The 16,565-nt window shown below is 32.7% G+C and overlaps 1 protein-coding gene and 1 long non-coding RNA gene across 2 annotated transcripts in view; one reads left to right on the forward strand and one right to left on the reverse strand.

Annotated features, from left to right (window-relative positions):
* The window catches only part of LOC143054573 (uncharacterized), a 422,571-nt gene that overhangs the window by 198,813 nt on the left and 207,193 nt on the right, over positions 1 to 16,565 (reverse strand). The gene's annotated exons all lie outside the window — the stretch shown is intronic.
* Positions 9,182 to 15,722, forward strand: LOC143053413 (uncharacterized). Its single transcript, XR_012971330.1, has 4 exons — positions 9,182 to 9,890; positions 10,405 to 10,471; positions 13,172 to 13,263; positions 15,382 to 15,722. It is a non-coding gene; the product is annotated as an uncharacterized LOC143053413 (long non-coding RNA).

Raw genomic sequence — 16,565 nt, forward strand, 5'->3', positions numbered from 1 at the left:
GCATCATCCTATCGACCTACTAATACATATTAATATTTTATGGGCGGACATTTTATTCAATTTAAAGTTCCTACAATAAACTGTGGTCTAGCGGGACGGCTGCAGTGCAGGCGATTTGCTGTCACGATATCACAGTAGCATGGGTTCGAATCCCGGCGAGGGAAGAACAACAAATTTGCAAAAGCAATTTTAAAGATCCTACATTGTTGGGTTGATTTTTAGACAAGTTGTATATATATATATTGGTGTCACGATATCACAGTAGCATGGGTTCGAATCCCGGCGAGGGAAGAACAACAAATCTGCGAAAGCAAATTTTTTGTTCTTCCCTCGCTGGGATTCGAACCCATGCTACTGAGATATCGTGACACCAAATCGCCTGCACTGCAGCCGTCCCCCTAAACCACACGACCACCTGGGCTTCAAAATAAAGCTTTCAGTGGCCGTGTGTTACCTTTCCTCGTCAGTTTTAATCTAGCGGCGTACTACAGTACATGATATATAAGGCATGGAGATGGTGTTGTTACAGATCATTTCAATTATCTATAGTAACGGATCCTACAAATTATTGCAAGATACAGTAAAAAAAAATAATTATATTTATAAGTACGTCTGGGTCAGTTACAACTCTACAACAGATTTATCCGTCGGATCACCACCAATGATGGTGATACATGGATGTGTACATTATGTATATACAACTCGTCTAAACATCAACCCAACAATGTTAGATCTGTAGTCTAAACATCAACCCAACAATGTTAGATCTGTAAATTTGCTTTCGCAAATGGTTTGTTCTTCCCATGTATAGAATTGCTATTATCGTTAGTACATTTTTCATATATAATTTTTATAATCTTTAGTACAAAAATGAACATAGTTGATATATATTTCATAATATATTTAGTACTGATATTTATTTTTGTTATCACCAGTACATATTTGATACGATTGTTTATTATTTTCCTTTATTCAATACAACATGTTACCTCAAATAAACCATGTGTTGTTCTTTTGAACTATCTGTGAAATCTGTTTATATTTAATTTCCAGAAATAAAAGAATTTTCATTTTTATTGTATACATTAACATGTATTATCTAATTTCCGCATGTAAACTGTACATCACAATTTATTTAAGCAAGAGTCACTCGCTTAAATAGATATATTTTCCTTTTAGTTGCATTCTGTATTCTTTCCGCCCTTCATCCCTGTCGAATCCTTTCACTAGACTAATTGTTTTATTGTCAGTGTGTTCTCTACATGTGCATGCATTGCTATTGGACGTTAGCAAACAACAACGAATCAAGCAATCGTGTGAATACATTATTAAGAAACTTGTCATATTTCGGGCAATATTCTCATCGGATTTTGTCTAATGCTTAGTTCGTTTCTGTGTGTGTTACATTTTAATATGTTGTCGTTGTTCTCCTCTTATATTTAATGCATTTCCCTCAGTTTTAGTTTGTTACCCCAATTTTTTTTTTGTCCATAGATTTACAAGTTTTGAACAACGGTATACTACTGTTGCCTTTATTTACTGATATCTGGTGTCGACATTTTGATTGAAAACCAACACTTATCTTCCTACAATGTGGCAACGTGGTTCGTTTTCTTTTTTTTTATTGTCAATGTGCGAAATAATTTTGGCACCATTGTTTGCCATAACTACGAATTAGGTAACAATAACATAGACTGATCAGAAAGCTTTATCATTCAGACCTTCAGATGTGTCATACTTATAGGGAATATATACTATTGCTGCATTATAATGTGACCTGATACCATTTTCTATAAATACAATTTACCATACCGGAATACTTTGTTTTGTTCTCCATGATAGTGTTCATAAAGAGGATAAGCAAAATAGCGAAAATGAGCCAAATGTACAGAAAATTGGATACAAAAATAAATAATATAGAAAAATATTTCTTTAAAAAAAAAAGATGAGGCAGTTAATACAATGTATATGAAGAAAAGAGAATGATGAGAAAACAGTTTATAATGGAGACAAACTACCTATAACATTAAAGACGATAGAAATGAAAGAAACCCCTCTAGACCCTCGTGAACTCGTTCATTTAATTTTCATTCAGCTATTTAAAAACCATCAAATTTATTTTGTGTTTTAGTTGTTTGATTCAATTCGTTTCTATATCCTTGTAGAATATTTGTAGGCGTTTGACAATCATTTAACATCATTCATACAATGTATCTATGTGTCGACCACCCCTATAATTTTCAGTGTTTTCATCAGTCGGTACATTTTAAGTACATCTGAAATGATGAATCAGTCAACAACAAAATTTATAAGTCAAGTATTTACTAGCAATTTTCGATAGCCAAAACGCTAATTCATCAGAGTTAAAAATAGTAGAAATTTTCAAAAAAAAAGAAAACTAGTCAGATGAATCGTATTTCTCTATATCTACGAGCGTCGTGAATAGTGATTTATATAAATATGCACATTTCTTGACAAAAGTTGAGTGTTGAAAATAGTAAGCAAACCAGGTAAAAGCACATAAATACATTATATGCATTCTAAGATAAGTTTATAAAATATTTTTAATTTTTTAATATCTATTATTATATGAAATGTAGATTATGATCCTGAGGTTTATCGATATAGAAACAGTATATGGTGACAAACAAAAACTTTTATTGTACACTGATATATAGTTTGGACTGAACAACGAAATTATATCGCACTTATTGCAATATCACGCACCTTATAATTTGCATTTTACGAAGTTTGTATGATTATAAATGTCAACAAATGTGTATTTGATATAAATAAGAGATAGTTAATATTAATAATACAATAAATTTTTTTTTAGATATCTCCCCTTGTCATTAATTTTAGTCGCAAATAACTCGCAAAATTTACCGGCAAAATTGTTGGTGTGATTGATAGAGAACGGAACTATTGACCTTGTTGTATCAGGACAGTTTCGGTTGTTAGGAATTTTGTAAATACAATTTTGTGTTTGTGTTTGTGTTTTCTTAATGTGTTTAATTCAACGTTTGAATTTATTGGATTTCCCGGAGATGTAAAGACGTTCCTGACAGTTTAAAGAAATTATGTCCCATTCATCTTGCAGTTTGTATATGAAAAATTCAAAGTGTTGATAGAACTTATTTCAGAAAAAGACCGAGCATTTTTTTCAGATACGACTTAATTTACCTAAATAATTGAACTTTGATCTTACATATTTGGTTTCATTACACTTTTTTGTTTTTACAGAATTTAAAAAGGAACTGTAGTGATTTTAGTTTTTACAGTTCAATTTATTTTTATGTAAGATGTCTTTCTTTTTAATACGTTTGGGTTATATTACATTTCAATATAGACAACATTTCTATAGGGTACCGCCCGCTATTTTGTTTGTTTGAAATGTGTCTAAATAATTTTATTTTACAGCCCAGTACAACTTAAAAACCACAAGGTTCCCCATATTTGGAACCGCCAGGGTAACGCCTGTAATTAGTTATATATAAGGGGGTACAAGAGAGATCAGAGGAGTTCTTATAGAACGAGAGGACAGTTATATTGTGTTAGAGAGGTAAAAGGATTATTTTCAGTAGCAGTAAATTTTCACCACTTGGTCGATGCCATTGATGGTGGATGTTTTGTCCCCGAGGGTATCACAGGCCCACTAGTCAGCACGTCGGTGTTGACATGAATATCAATGATATGGTCATTTTTATAAATTTCCTGTTACAAAACTTTGAATTTTAGAAAACCTAATGATTTTCTTATCCCAGGAATAGATAACCTTAGTCCTATTTGGCAAAACATGCTCTTCCACTTTGTACTTGTTTGGCTTTATGACTATTTTAATCTGGGCGTCACCGATGAGTCTTATGTAGACGAATCGAACGTGTGGTGTAAAAAGTTATAATCCTGGTACCTTTGATTTAGCTGATTTATCAGGTTAAACTGATATTCTTTTTTTAACAAATTACATTGTAATTTTATTTAAAACTTTTTGTTATGGTTTGTTTTCTTAGTGCCATGGACTTTACGTTATTTACGCTACCTTAAAAAACACATCGACGAACAAGAATTCATCAAAACGACAAAGCTTCAGAAAAGTACATGCACACCTTTATAATGTGTACATATTATAATTAAGTGTTGCATAATGTAACGTTTATCCCACATTAAACCAAGAAAACCCTAATCTATTTATAAGTCATCCGAAAAAAGAAATTCTACGTTAACAATCTATAAATGTAGAAACATTATTAAACGACATATATCGATATACATACTAAGTTTGTCAAAGGTAAGTTAAAATTAAACCCAAACTGATGCAATATATGGTTATGAGTTATAATAACATAGACGGTTAGAACATGTTTTCAAAAAGTTGGATAATTGGGACGACACCCGGATGTCCGCTATTCCATTCAAAATCAAAACGGTTTTGAATTTAAGTTGTAAACATTTTTTGTTCTCAACCATTCATTTTGTTCCTCTGATTTGTCTTAATTTTGTTCAATTTATTTTGATCATATATTTTTCAAAATCCTGGATTTGACAAATATTTGGCAAGGAATCAAATTTCTAAACAAAAATGTTTCGAAAAGCAAACAACAAGAACAAATAAAACAACTTATCTGACCGTTATGGACCAACCCTTTAATTTCAAAATTGTGGGGTTATTGTATTTTTCCTACTGTGATATCAAATTTGATGAAAACAATATTCTAGTCAAGCAGACGACACAAAAAATCCATACCTAATAGTGTTTAATTAAAAACATTATTAATATCCTCGAAAATAATTTTAATTCAGACAAAAAACCATACCCCCACTCCTTGAAGTTATATGGTTGCTCCTTTATTGCAGATAAATATTCAAAAAAATATTCTTAAGCTTTCACGGTCTATGTAGATTTCTAAAACGGATAGAATGGACGGCGAGATTCCAGTGTAATGGTGGGGCAAGCAGGCAAAATAAGAACATATATACACAATATTTTCGGCCAAAATATGTGTGTGCGTGTCTGGGACAGGAAAAGTGAAGTCATCTAACCCTACTATTTCTGCCCCTACATCTAGCAGACTCCGATCGTGCTTAACAGCTTTAGATATCTCAAAGCTATACTGGCAGCAAATACACTATTTTGGCCACATGCATATTGATACAACTAAAGTTAATTAATTATTACAATATGCAATTAAAAATTCGGTAAAAAAAAGACAATAGATCTAAGAAATAACGACAAAAGAAAGACAACCAACTATACAATAAAATATATGATGAGTTGAAAGAGTCTAACACTAATTGTAAATTTTAGATGAAACTAGAACACACCCGTGATATCACGGGTCCGTGACTGAATTAAAGTATATAACTATGTGCAAGCCTTATTTTAGTATTAGTATTGTCATCTGATAAAGTCATGCCGATTATAAGATACACAGTTTTTCTCTGCTTTCAAGTCTTTCTGTTTGAACCCGTCGAACTGAAACAATAATATTAATTATTTGGAAAACAAAAGGTCCTGGAATGGAGTATTTTTTAATCAACAGCATTGTCCTATATAAGTTATAAATAAAGTTGAATTCTTTGCTTCGCTGTTTTACGTCATGCCCACTAACAAATTGAAAACTGTTCCTTACATATACGCCTCATTCTAATGCAACAACGTTTGTAACGTTCATTTTGATTGGATAACGTCACTTTCTTACATGGCATCAATTGACAATTTGATGCTATGGGACGTACGCGCAAGCGCAGACGGCATATGACAGATTTTGAATACAGGTTTTAACGTTGTTTTCTTTCAGTTTCATTAGAATGGAGATAACAATATTGTATTTTAAGCTCCGACGGCATCAATTGGGGATTTGATGGTCGCAAATACCCGTTTACTGTCTCCGCTAACGCGTTGCCAGTAAACTTAATTTGCGACCATCAAATCCCCAATTGATGCCGTCGGAGCTTAAAATACAATACAGTTATCTCCTAATTTTAAGTCCAGATTATTAGTATTTGTATTGTTATCTATCGTAGAAAGTCTTACTGATTAAAATACTACAATAGGTAACAATTTGACAATTTAGTAGTGTCAACCCTGTGGTTATGACCCGTGTATATAGCATATTAATCCTGAATACAACGTTTGGTGGTGCGCCTGTCAGATGCGGAACGTACAGATAAGGTAATATGTAATAAGTGAATATACTATTGGTATCGGTAGCGGACTCGACCCGGAACTTCTTAATTATTGGCAATATTAATTACGTGGAAAACAAAAGGGCCTGGAGTGGTGTAATTTTTAATCTACACCTTTGTACTATATTAGTTATATATAAAGTTGAATTCTGTGATTCGTCGTTTTTACGTGATGACGGCTGACAAATTGGACCTCGTAATTTTAGTATTATAGATACGCGAGCAAACTGACATTATCTATTGAATTTGATTATCTTCTGCCTAAAATATACATTTGCCTTTTATCATTTACTATTTGTTTGGAATGGTAAAAAAAGGACAGCTGGTAACCTACTATTATAACTAGCTATTTCGATTGGACATTCTCTTCCTTTTTGGGCATTTCTTACCCCAAGTGTTGAGAGGATCAGTTGACCTACAGGTTACGTTAATAATAATAATGATAAATTAAATATTAATGCGATAATCAAAATATGTATCAAATAATATAAAGCAGGGGCGGAAGCGGGATTTTTTTTGCAAATAAATAGCAGTGTTTCTAATCATGGGTGATGGAGGTGTTGGATAAGAGGAGGGGTGGAGTGTACTCTTCCCATTTAAACACATTTATTAAATCATCTGTACGTGTGCTAGAACATTATTATATAATAGACACAGTGTACATAATTAATAATATACATATAAAGTTGTACTATTTAAATTTTTCAATTTGTTTCATTTGTAATCTACAGTGGCGGATCCAGAAATTTTCATAAGTGGGGGCCCACTGACTGACCTAAGAGGGGGCCCGCTCCAGTCACGCTTCAGTGATTCCTTATATAAGCAACCAATTTTTTCCCCAAAAAGGGGGGGGGGGGCTGCCCCCCCCCTAAATCCGCCTCTGATCTATGAATTAAGTATTTGATACCCTTTGTGCTTGTATTGTTATTCATGTTATTGTCATTATTGCCCCTTGTGTGCCAATATTTGTAGAAACAAAAATATTCTTTTTTATCATTCATGTTATTATATGATCCTTAATGTATTCTATCCTATTTGTTTCAAATCCTTTCTTTTTATATCCTGAAATTTCTATTCTATTCTATCAATTACCAATCAGTTAACATAAAGATGAAACACAACCACGTAAGTCGTTGTTTGTAAACCATGATAATATTGATTAACAATCGAAATCATTTCAATGTACATTTCAATTTCCAACATAAAAACTTCTACGCAGGTCATCTGATTATGATGAATCTTTCTGAATATATATATATATTTTTTTCTAAAAATAGATAGTCGGTTTTAAACGTCATTCGACTCGATTAAATGATCAAAAGACACTGTTAGGTAAGCAAGCGATACACTATTATATTATTTACCTAATTATTTAAAAGTTTTTACAACTCATTTAAATCAGTCGTATAATATTGATTGTTTGTCCTATAATTTTTCATTTTAAAAAATATATTTAATAAGAATTTTCATTTGTTCAGAATAAGTAAAAAAGAAACCGCAAGATTGTTTCTTATTTTTTTTCGATTTATTTTTTTAATTGCACGCTGAACATGTCTGCATTTTTCTACTTTAATTACTGATTCATTTTTGGAAGGGGGACTCGGTTGCGGATCCATAACTTTGCATAAGGGGAACCCGCTGACTGACATACGGGAGGGGACTCAAGTCAAGCGTCATAGTATCAACAATAGTTTTCCCACAAAAGGGGCCCGGGCCCCCCAAGCTCCCCCCTGAATCCGTAAAACTTAAAATGAAGCATGCGCAAATTCAAACGGCCGATAGAACAAGATGGAAATTAAATAAATCAAGTGGGTGTTTCGTCCCCGAGGGTATCACTAGCCCAATAGTCAACACTTCGTTGTTGACATGAATATCAATAATGTGATCATTATTATAAATTTCCTGTTTACATAGCTTTGAATGTTTTGAAAAACTAAGATATTTCTTATCGCAGGCATAGATTAACCTTAGCCGTATTTGGCAAACTTTTTGGAATTATGGATCCTCAACTGTGTACTTGTTTGTTTTAAAAAAAAATTCATATGGGCATCACTGATGAGTCTTAAGTAGACGAAACGCGCGTCCGACGTACTAATTTATTATCCTGGTACATTTGATAACTATTTACACCACTTGGACGATTACAATGCTGGTGGATGTTACGTCCCCGAGGGTATCACAAGCCCAGTAGTCAACACTTCGGTGTTGACATGAATATCAATAATGTGATCATTATTATAAAAATTTCCTGTTAACATAACTTTGAAATGTATGAAAAACTAAGGATTTTCTTATACAAGGCATAGATATACTTAAGCCGTAGTTGGCAAAGTTTTTTTTAAATTTTGGATCCTCACTGCTCTTCAGCCTTGTACTTGTTTGGCTTTAAAAATATTTTGATATAAGCGTCACTGATGAGTCTTATGTAGACGTACTAAATATAATCCTGGTACCTTTGATAACTATTTCGACTAGAAACATTATGATTGAAAAATTGTCGAAAAAATAAAGGAAGTGTTAAACGACGTCAACAAGATTTTGATATACAAATCAAAACTAAAGAACAACTTGAAAATAATTTACAAAAGCATATGTCATTTAAGAAATTAAGATATGAAAAATGATATTCAAAATCTAAATATGGCTTCAATACTTGTAAATGTTTTTACGTTTTGTTCCGAGGCAAATTTGTGTTACCAGTTAGTTCGGGTATTTATTTTGAAAAGATATCGACAGTTAGTACCTTGTATATGGATGAGTCTATTTTACATCACCTTTTTGCATCTGTATTCGTACAGTGATTTTACCCGTTATGTAAACATCTTTGTTATTGCATAATCGAATGTGGGTTTCTGTATTACCGGAAGTATTCATGCCGTGCAGTGTTATTTATGAGTTAATCATACATTATTTTATAAAACTAAATATACTGCTTATAAATACTAAAAAATATTTTCATTGCAGGTTTTAACATGTTTCAAGACAACTGTTATTAGTATCTAGCCGTTTGAACAGTGTAATATAAGTCGGAAAGCGTAATTGTGTTGAAAATTGGATATCAAAATAGGATGACTAATATCCAAGATGAACTATGGAGATGTGCGTCTTTCAACTCTTTCCCCCGAGACGTAGACATTAGTTGTCTCGTGTTAGCTAAATCAGGATTCATCTACACAGGTCAAAATGCTGAAACAAAATGTTTTTCTTGTGGGTTAATTGTCAAGAATTGGAAATCAGGCGATATTCCAAATGTTATACATAAAAATCTTTCTCCTTCTTGTGCACATATTATACAGTTTGAGCCAATTGCGCCAGGAATCCTACGAATAGAAGCATATGCGCCAAAAGGTAGAAATAGTGTGATAAAAACAACTCTGGGTATATTTGAAAATATATTTGACATTTCTAATAGTAGTAATACTAATATTCCTCAATTTCCGAATTATAGCTCGAATAATATTCGAAACTGTACGTTTCAAACGTGGCCGAAAAATTTACGAAACATAACTCGTTCTATGGTATCTACTGGATTTTTTTACGTTGGGTACAGTGATTTCACCCGTTGTTTCCACTGTGGCCTCCGATTACAAAATTGGTTCAATGATTGTGATCCCTGGGCAGAACACAAAAGATGGTCGCCGTTTTGTCAACACTTATTGCAGAGTTATCGGACAATTCCCTTTAAAGAGGAACATGATAACATAGTAGGTATCATTTCTGTATTTTGGCTGCTTATTGGTAGACTACCATTTCCCGTCGGAACCACTTAATTTGAAGCCTGTCCAACGAGTCTGTTAGAATTCCAATTATATATTTTCTTGATCGGTCATGCTTGTTGAAAGCGTGCGGCTCGCTGTGACACATATGATCACTTGTAATCGATGCTTGAGATATAAAGGTTGTTAATAATAACAGGTTTCAAAAACACAAATACATATGAAAGTGATATTAAAACATTACAGTTAAGTCAACAGTGAGTTATTAAAATCATAATATGTTATTCTTTTTTCATTATCAGCAACTTACAATAATAGTCAATGATAAAAAAGAAGTTACATTCTATTTTAAAAGATTTAAAAACAGTGTAATGTTTGTGTTATATCGCAGGCGTTTTAATTCTATAATTTATTTTGACTTAAACCAACTGTATTATTATAAGGATATCATGCTAAAAATTATTCAATAACTCAAATCAAATATATAAAATACAATATTCAGGGACAAAAAAGAGTTGGGAGTGCAAGTCAACTTGAGGAATGCAAGGCGAGTAGCAGCAATGATAAAGGTATTTTGATAATCAGATATGTTTTGGAAGTCATCAACCGTACACACTACTATATAAGTAACACATTCCTTAAGGTTTCTGGGGGTAATGTGTTTAGTTCAAATTAATTATTAAACTGCGGAACAAACCCTTTGCCATCAGTTAAAATAGACGTCATTTTAAGATTTCTTATTTGAAAAACTTTTGATGTTTCGTATCGCATTTCACATTTTTCATTAATAAATACATATGACAACGGGACAACTGGCGATATATTGATCGAAAGTGCATACCATTTAATCAGCAACAAAAGACTCTCAGTATATCAAAATGTAAAAGAACATCACAATTCAACTTTTAAAAAAATATGAAAGAGAGCAACCAATGACAATGTCTGGCTAATAGAATCCTAGCTCAATTCTAGCATAGGAGAGTTGTATAAGAACAATGCATACAAAACTTTTTATTCTTAAATAATCATGTTAATCCACAACCAGAAGCTTCTGAGGCTTCACAAAATTCCTTACAAATATAGATTTCTTTCGTCTGCAAGCCATGATTCCACTACTAAACTATCTATTATTCTATCTAGTGCACTTTGTACAATCGAAAAACTTTGTAATAAATTGTTCAACTAAGGCTTTTGAAAAAAGGAGAATTAATTACTTTTGGAGTGTCATAAATTCGTTGGGAGTACATTTGTACTGGAAAAAAATGCATGCTTCTGTTAATGATTTCAAATCCAAGTTTTGATTTGTCTACCCTATATACCACTTTGCCTCATATTCTTATTAATAAAAAGTTCGCACATCTGATTAAAACGGTATTTAAAAAGTCGGAATGTGAATACAAATGTTCCAACTCTTTTATGTATTCTTTTAGTAACATCAAACAAAAAAAACCTATGTCAAATGGATCTGCCTTTTTACTTTTAAGTAGATACGATTTTTTGGTCGCTATGGAGATTCCTTTATTGTAAGGCTGTGTGAATTTCCATTGGGAAAAATTGTGTCTCAATTATTGCGGACCTGTTTCTGTATTGTTATGAGTTACATGTATGACTTAAATCAGCAACGAACCATCGAAACAACGTAGCAACGTATTTTATTTCAACGAAAGAAATCTCTGTATTACTGAGAAAAATATTACAACAGGGTTTACGATCACAAATTAGTCAAAATATTTACTAAATTTTATTATCAGTCCATGGACATCAACATGCAGACATTCAGGTATTTCACATCCGATATCTTATGGTTATATGCTTTACAAAGCACAAAAATGTCGGCATTCACCTCAAAAGCTAACCGAAGCTTTGAACAGACTAATTCGGAAGGAATACGATACTGTTGCCAGGTCATTAATGATTGCATATATTGCTCTTAATATTGATTCACTCATAAGGTCTTTGCTTCGGAAATGAACACATGTATTCTAAAACCAGTTGTTGGCATGGTACAAGTGATATTTTTTGTATAATTTATGGTTGTATGATACTAAACCCCTAACGGGAAGGTTGTACTTGATTTTCATAGGATGAAGAACTAATCTTTCAATCAGTTTAATTGAGGTCTGGAGTTGGCATGTCAGTTTATGCTTGTAGTGATTTGTTCATATATATATCAACGTCATTTTGTGCTTAGTTTCTATTTTTACCTCTCCTGGCATCGAACTTGGACTTCTTTTAAACTGAGTTTTTTAAGCGTATTGTTATGTGTTTCTTTATTTTACATTGGTTAGAGATATAGGGAGAGGGTTGAGATCTCACGAAACCTGTGTAACCCCCGCCACATTTTTGTGCCTGTACCAAGTCAGGAGCCTCTGGCCTTTATTAGTATTGTATGTTGTTTTTGTTTTAAATTTCAGCCCATTTGTTTCTCTTAAAATTTAGTGTGACGTCCATTTTCACTGAATTATTACAAAATTTAATGTAGCGTCCAGTTGAGGACCCTATGCGGTTGCGGAATGTTTTCGCTGCGTTGAAGACGCCGGATGTTGTCTGATCTTTGGTCGAATTGTCTCTTTGTCATATTCCCAAATCAATTTTCATGTTATTTGATGCATTCAAAGCAAACTAGCACACACTGATTTGTTTGATGACCCGATGGATAATCTTACGTAGAATAGGTGTTATTTAACAAATTAGTAGATCGATATGACGTGTTGGTGGCTCATATGACTAGGTAAATGATTTTGAATTTTGTTTCTTTATATATCAGTATAGTCGTCCGATTTAAAAGTTAGAAATTGTGTTTAATTTTCGACTTTGAAATACAAAGCAGTATACGCTCTTTCCATGCTCGATTCGATATATCTTTTTCATTCAATATATTTTACCCTATTTGGTTTACTTGGTACATTGATGTGTCTATTCTTACTTGATTTAAATCCATGTATACGTAAAGTTCGTTCGTAATAATTAAGCAAAGTACATACTGCTTTTAAAAAAAAACAACCTTGTGAGTTTTCTTGTTTGATTTTTACCAATAGCTATATTACATTGATACAAAAAGAATTTGGCTATTGGTTAAATCCCTTTTGATCAAGCAACTCCTACTGTTTCCACGGTTTCATACATTACTGGTTTTATAATGTTTAGGTAGAGAGTTCCTGGGGTCGACAAGACAAGCGATTCAAACGCATGGAGCTTATGAGTTATTTTTTGATACATAAAGAATGCACTCGTGTTATTGATCAAATAATACGACTTTACTATTTTAGCACGCAGTGGAGATCCAAATTTGGAAGAAAATCACCAAATCCTTTTAAAAAATAGAACAATAGAATGGGGTGATCAAGAACAGCTGTCCAAGGTTAGTTCCATCCTGGCGGATTTTTGTTTTAATGTTCTTGGTGCATGCGCAGTGGCTTCTAAAAAGAATTATACCGGTTCTTATCATTATGGTTTGCTATATGCCATAAACAACAAATATATTTAAAATACATGTCTATTCCGGCAGCTTCTGTACATCGTTTAATAACCTTATTGGCTCATAATATAATTCTTTGGAATGTTCAACTCCTATTTGTTTTTCAAATGTTCACAGTTGTTTTGCTGTAGCCGATAAGAATTGTTTTCAATTTTGTTTATAAAGAATAAAGAAACCGTGGAAAATGTTAAACCATTTCCCTTTTGTATAAAGAAATGGATCAAACAGTATTACACATTACAGTATGTTATTCCAAATAAATTAATTTGATTGAATACCTTTTTATTATATTACAAGCAGCGTTAAACAGTATTTTAATTTTTATCATGATTTATCATTATCTTAATTAAAGGTGTTTGACAAATGCTAGAACGATAAAAATTATAAAAATATACGTTATGTACTAAACTATAAAAAAGGACAACAACGAATGCAGGATATGATATATGAAATTTGTTATCCAACCAACTTACAACTCATGAACATGTGAGCTACGTATTACATGATTATACCTTTGGTATACCTCAGTCAGTGGTAGCATAAGACTTTAAATATATCTCATGTATTTCTGTGAGAGCGTTTTACAGCCCGTGTGAAAGAGGGACATACGATACCAGATGGACATTCAAACTCACAGATAGAAACTAAATTAACACCATAGCAGACAAAAAAAAAGCAAAAAGAAAAATTATCTTACACAAAACACAAAACTGAAGACTAGGCAAAACGATCCTAATAAAAAAATGGGGTGATCTTAGGAGCTCCGGAAAGGGTAATCAGATCTTGCTCCACATATAGAACCCGCCGCGTTGATGACGTTGTCACAAACCCGGTAAATAGTCTAATTCGATAGGTCTAGTTCGTGAAAAGGGAACCGGATTGTAGTGACGAATTTATGAACATATCCGATATCATCTGTGATACGAATATTTCATAACGGTCAACCAACTCGTGATAACGTTCGTAAAATGTACATGGAACTTCTTAGGGAGAAAGATAAGAAGTTAGCAAAATCTTTTAACTCTACTTTCCGCTATATAGATGATGTTCTTTCACTAAATAATTCAAAATTTGGTGACTATGTGGAACGCATCTATCCCATCGAACTAGAGATAAAGGATACTACAAATACAGTTAAGTCGGCTTCATATCTTGACTTACATCTAGAAATTGACAATGAGGGTCGGTTGAAAACAAAACTTTACGACAAAAGAGATGATTTCAGCTTTCCAATTGTGAACTTTCCATTTCTAAGTAGCAACATTCCAGCAGCACCTGCATACGGGGTATATATCTCCCAATTGATACGAAATTCCCGTGCTTGCATTTCCTATCATGATTTTCTTGATAGAGGGTTGCTGCTCACAAGGTAGCTATTAAATCAAGAGTTTCAAATGGTGAAGTTGAAATCATCCCCTCGTAAATTTTACGGACGCCATCACGAGTTGGTTGACCGTTATGGAATAACCGTTTCACAAATGATATCGGATATGTTCCTTACGTCGTACCTACAATCCCCTTCCCTTTCATGAATGTGACCTACCGAATAAGACTATTTAACGGATTTGTTATCACATTAGCAACACGACGGGTGCCACATGTGGAGCAGGATCTACTTACCCTTCCGGAGCACCTGAGATCACCCCTAGTTTTTGGTGGGGTTCGTGTTGTTTATTCTTTAGTTTTCTATGTTGTGTCATTTGTAATATTGTTTGTCTGTTTGTCATTTTCATTTTTAGCCATGGCATTGCCAGTTTGTTTTAGATTAATGAGTTTGACTGTCCCTTTGGTATATTTCGTCCCTCTTTTATAACTTCACCTCTTGGAACTCATGGATTAATAGCTTGCTTGTGAGCAGCAGTCCTCTATCAAGGAAATATGGTAGGAAGCTCGGGAATATAGTATCAATTGGAAAACATATAATATTGTTCATCGATCGATTTTTTAAAACAAGTTATGATTAATGTAATATAATTATTATTGATCTTCTATGTATTTTAGATCTTGAGAAGCTGATCACAGAAAACAACAATTTACGACATCAGAGACTTTGCAAAGTATGCCTTGAATTTGACGCTTCTGAAGTATTTCTGCCATGTGGACATCTTGTGTGCTGCTCAGATTGTGCTAATGTAATGCATAAATGTCCAATATGTCGATCAAAGGTGGTGGAAAAGAAAACTATATTTTTGTCGTGATGAGACTGACTTTTGAATAGTCAGTTTGATCAAAATCGAAAATTTGGAGATTCTTTTATTTTCAATTTAAACTTCTGTTGCTTGTCAATTTTAAATGAAATGTTAATTTTGTATGTTAATGTTTCAATATTTACCTTATACATATATATTGAAGTATATCTATGAATGGTTAATCTAATGTACACAATATCTATTTGGTCCCAGACAACGTATAGTCTTGAATGATTTTGAATTTTTGTTCAAGTATTTGCAGTTTTACTAAAAAAAGATGAGGCTGAACAAGTCCAATTTCTTATATATTTACCATACACTCGAGATTTTTTTCGCCGCTTGTAAAACGAACAAGCATTGCCATTGATGGCAAAATGTTTTATAGCAAAAGTTAAGTGTACGTATAAAGTTCTGTACACGAACAACGAAATACAAATGATGTTTTTAGCATGAATTTTCTTCTTCAGCATAGCAAAGAGTCATATGAAACTAGCTATTGTTTAGTTATTATGATGCTAAGACTACTATGGTAAATTTAGTCAAGTTGGTCCCTATTTAGATATTTTAAAATGCATTTAATTTAGATTTAGTTTTAAATTAGGTCGGGGCTAAGTCATTATCTTATACAAATCTACCCAATACGTATACGTCGATAAGTGCATGTATCCAGAAACGTCAATAATGCAAATGCTCTTTTAATGGGATTTTAAAAGGTTTTCGATGACGAAGGCTATCAATCGTGACTTTTATCAACAAGCAACTAAGAATCGAGTAATATGTTTGAAATTAGTAATATTGAATAGTGAACTTATTGTTAATTTATTTTTTGATACGTCCCAATTTGCTAATCAAACTTTTTCATAACAGTTGTGTTATTATAAGGTGTATTCAATTTTTACTTACATATTCAGTTAATACTATCATCCGTCCATGTTTCTGTACTTTATTTTTCCTCATTGGTTTTCCTTCACACATGCCCCGTTTCATAAATAATTT

Source organism: Mytilus galloprovincialis, chromosome 12 (assembly GCF_965363235.1).
Source record: "Mytilus galloprovincialis chromosome 12, xbMytGall1.hap1.1, whole genome shotgun sequence".
NCBI classification, from domain to species: Eukaryota; Metazoa; Mollusca; class Bivalvia; order Mytilida; family Mytilidae; genus Mytilus; species Mytilus galloprovincialis.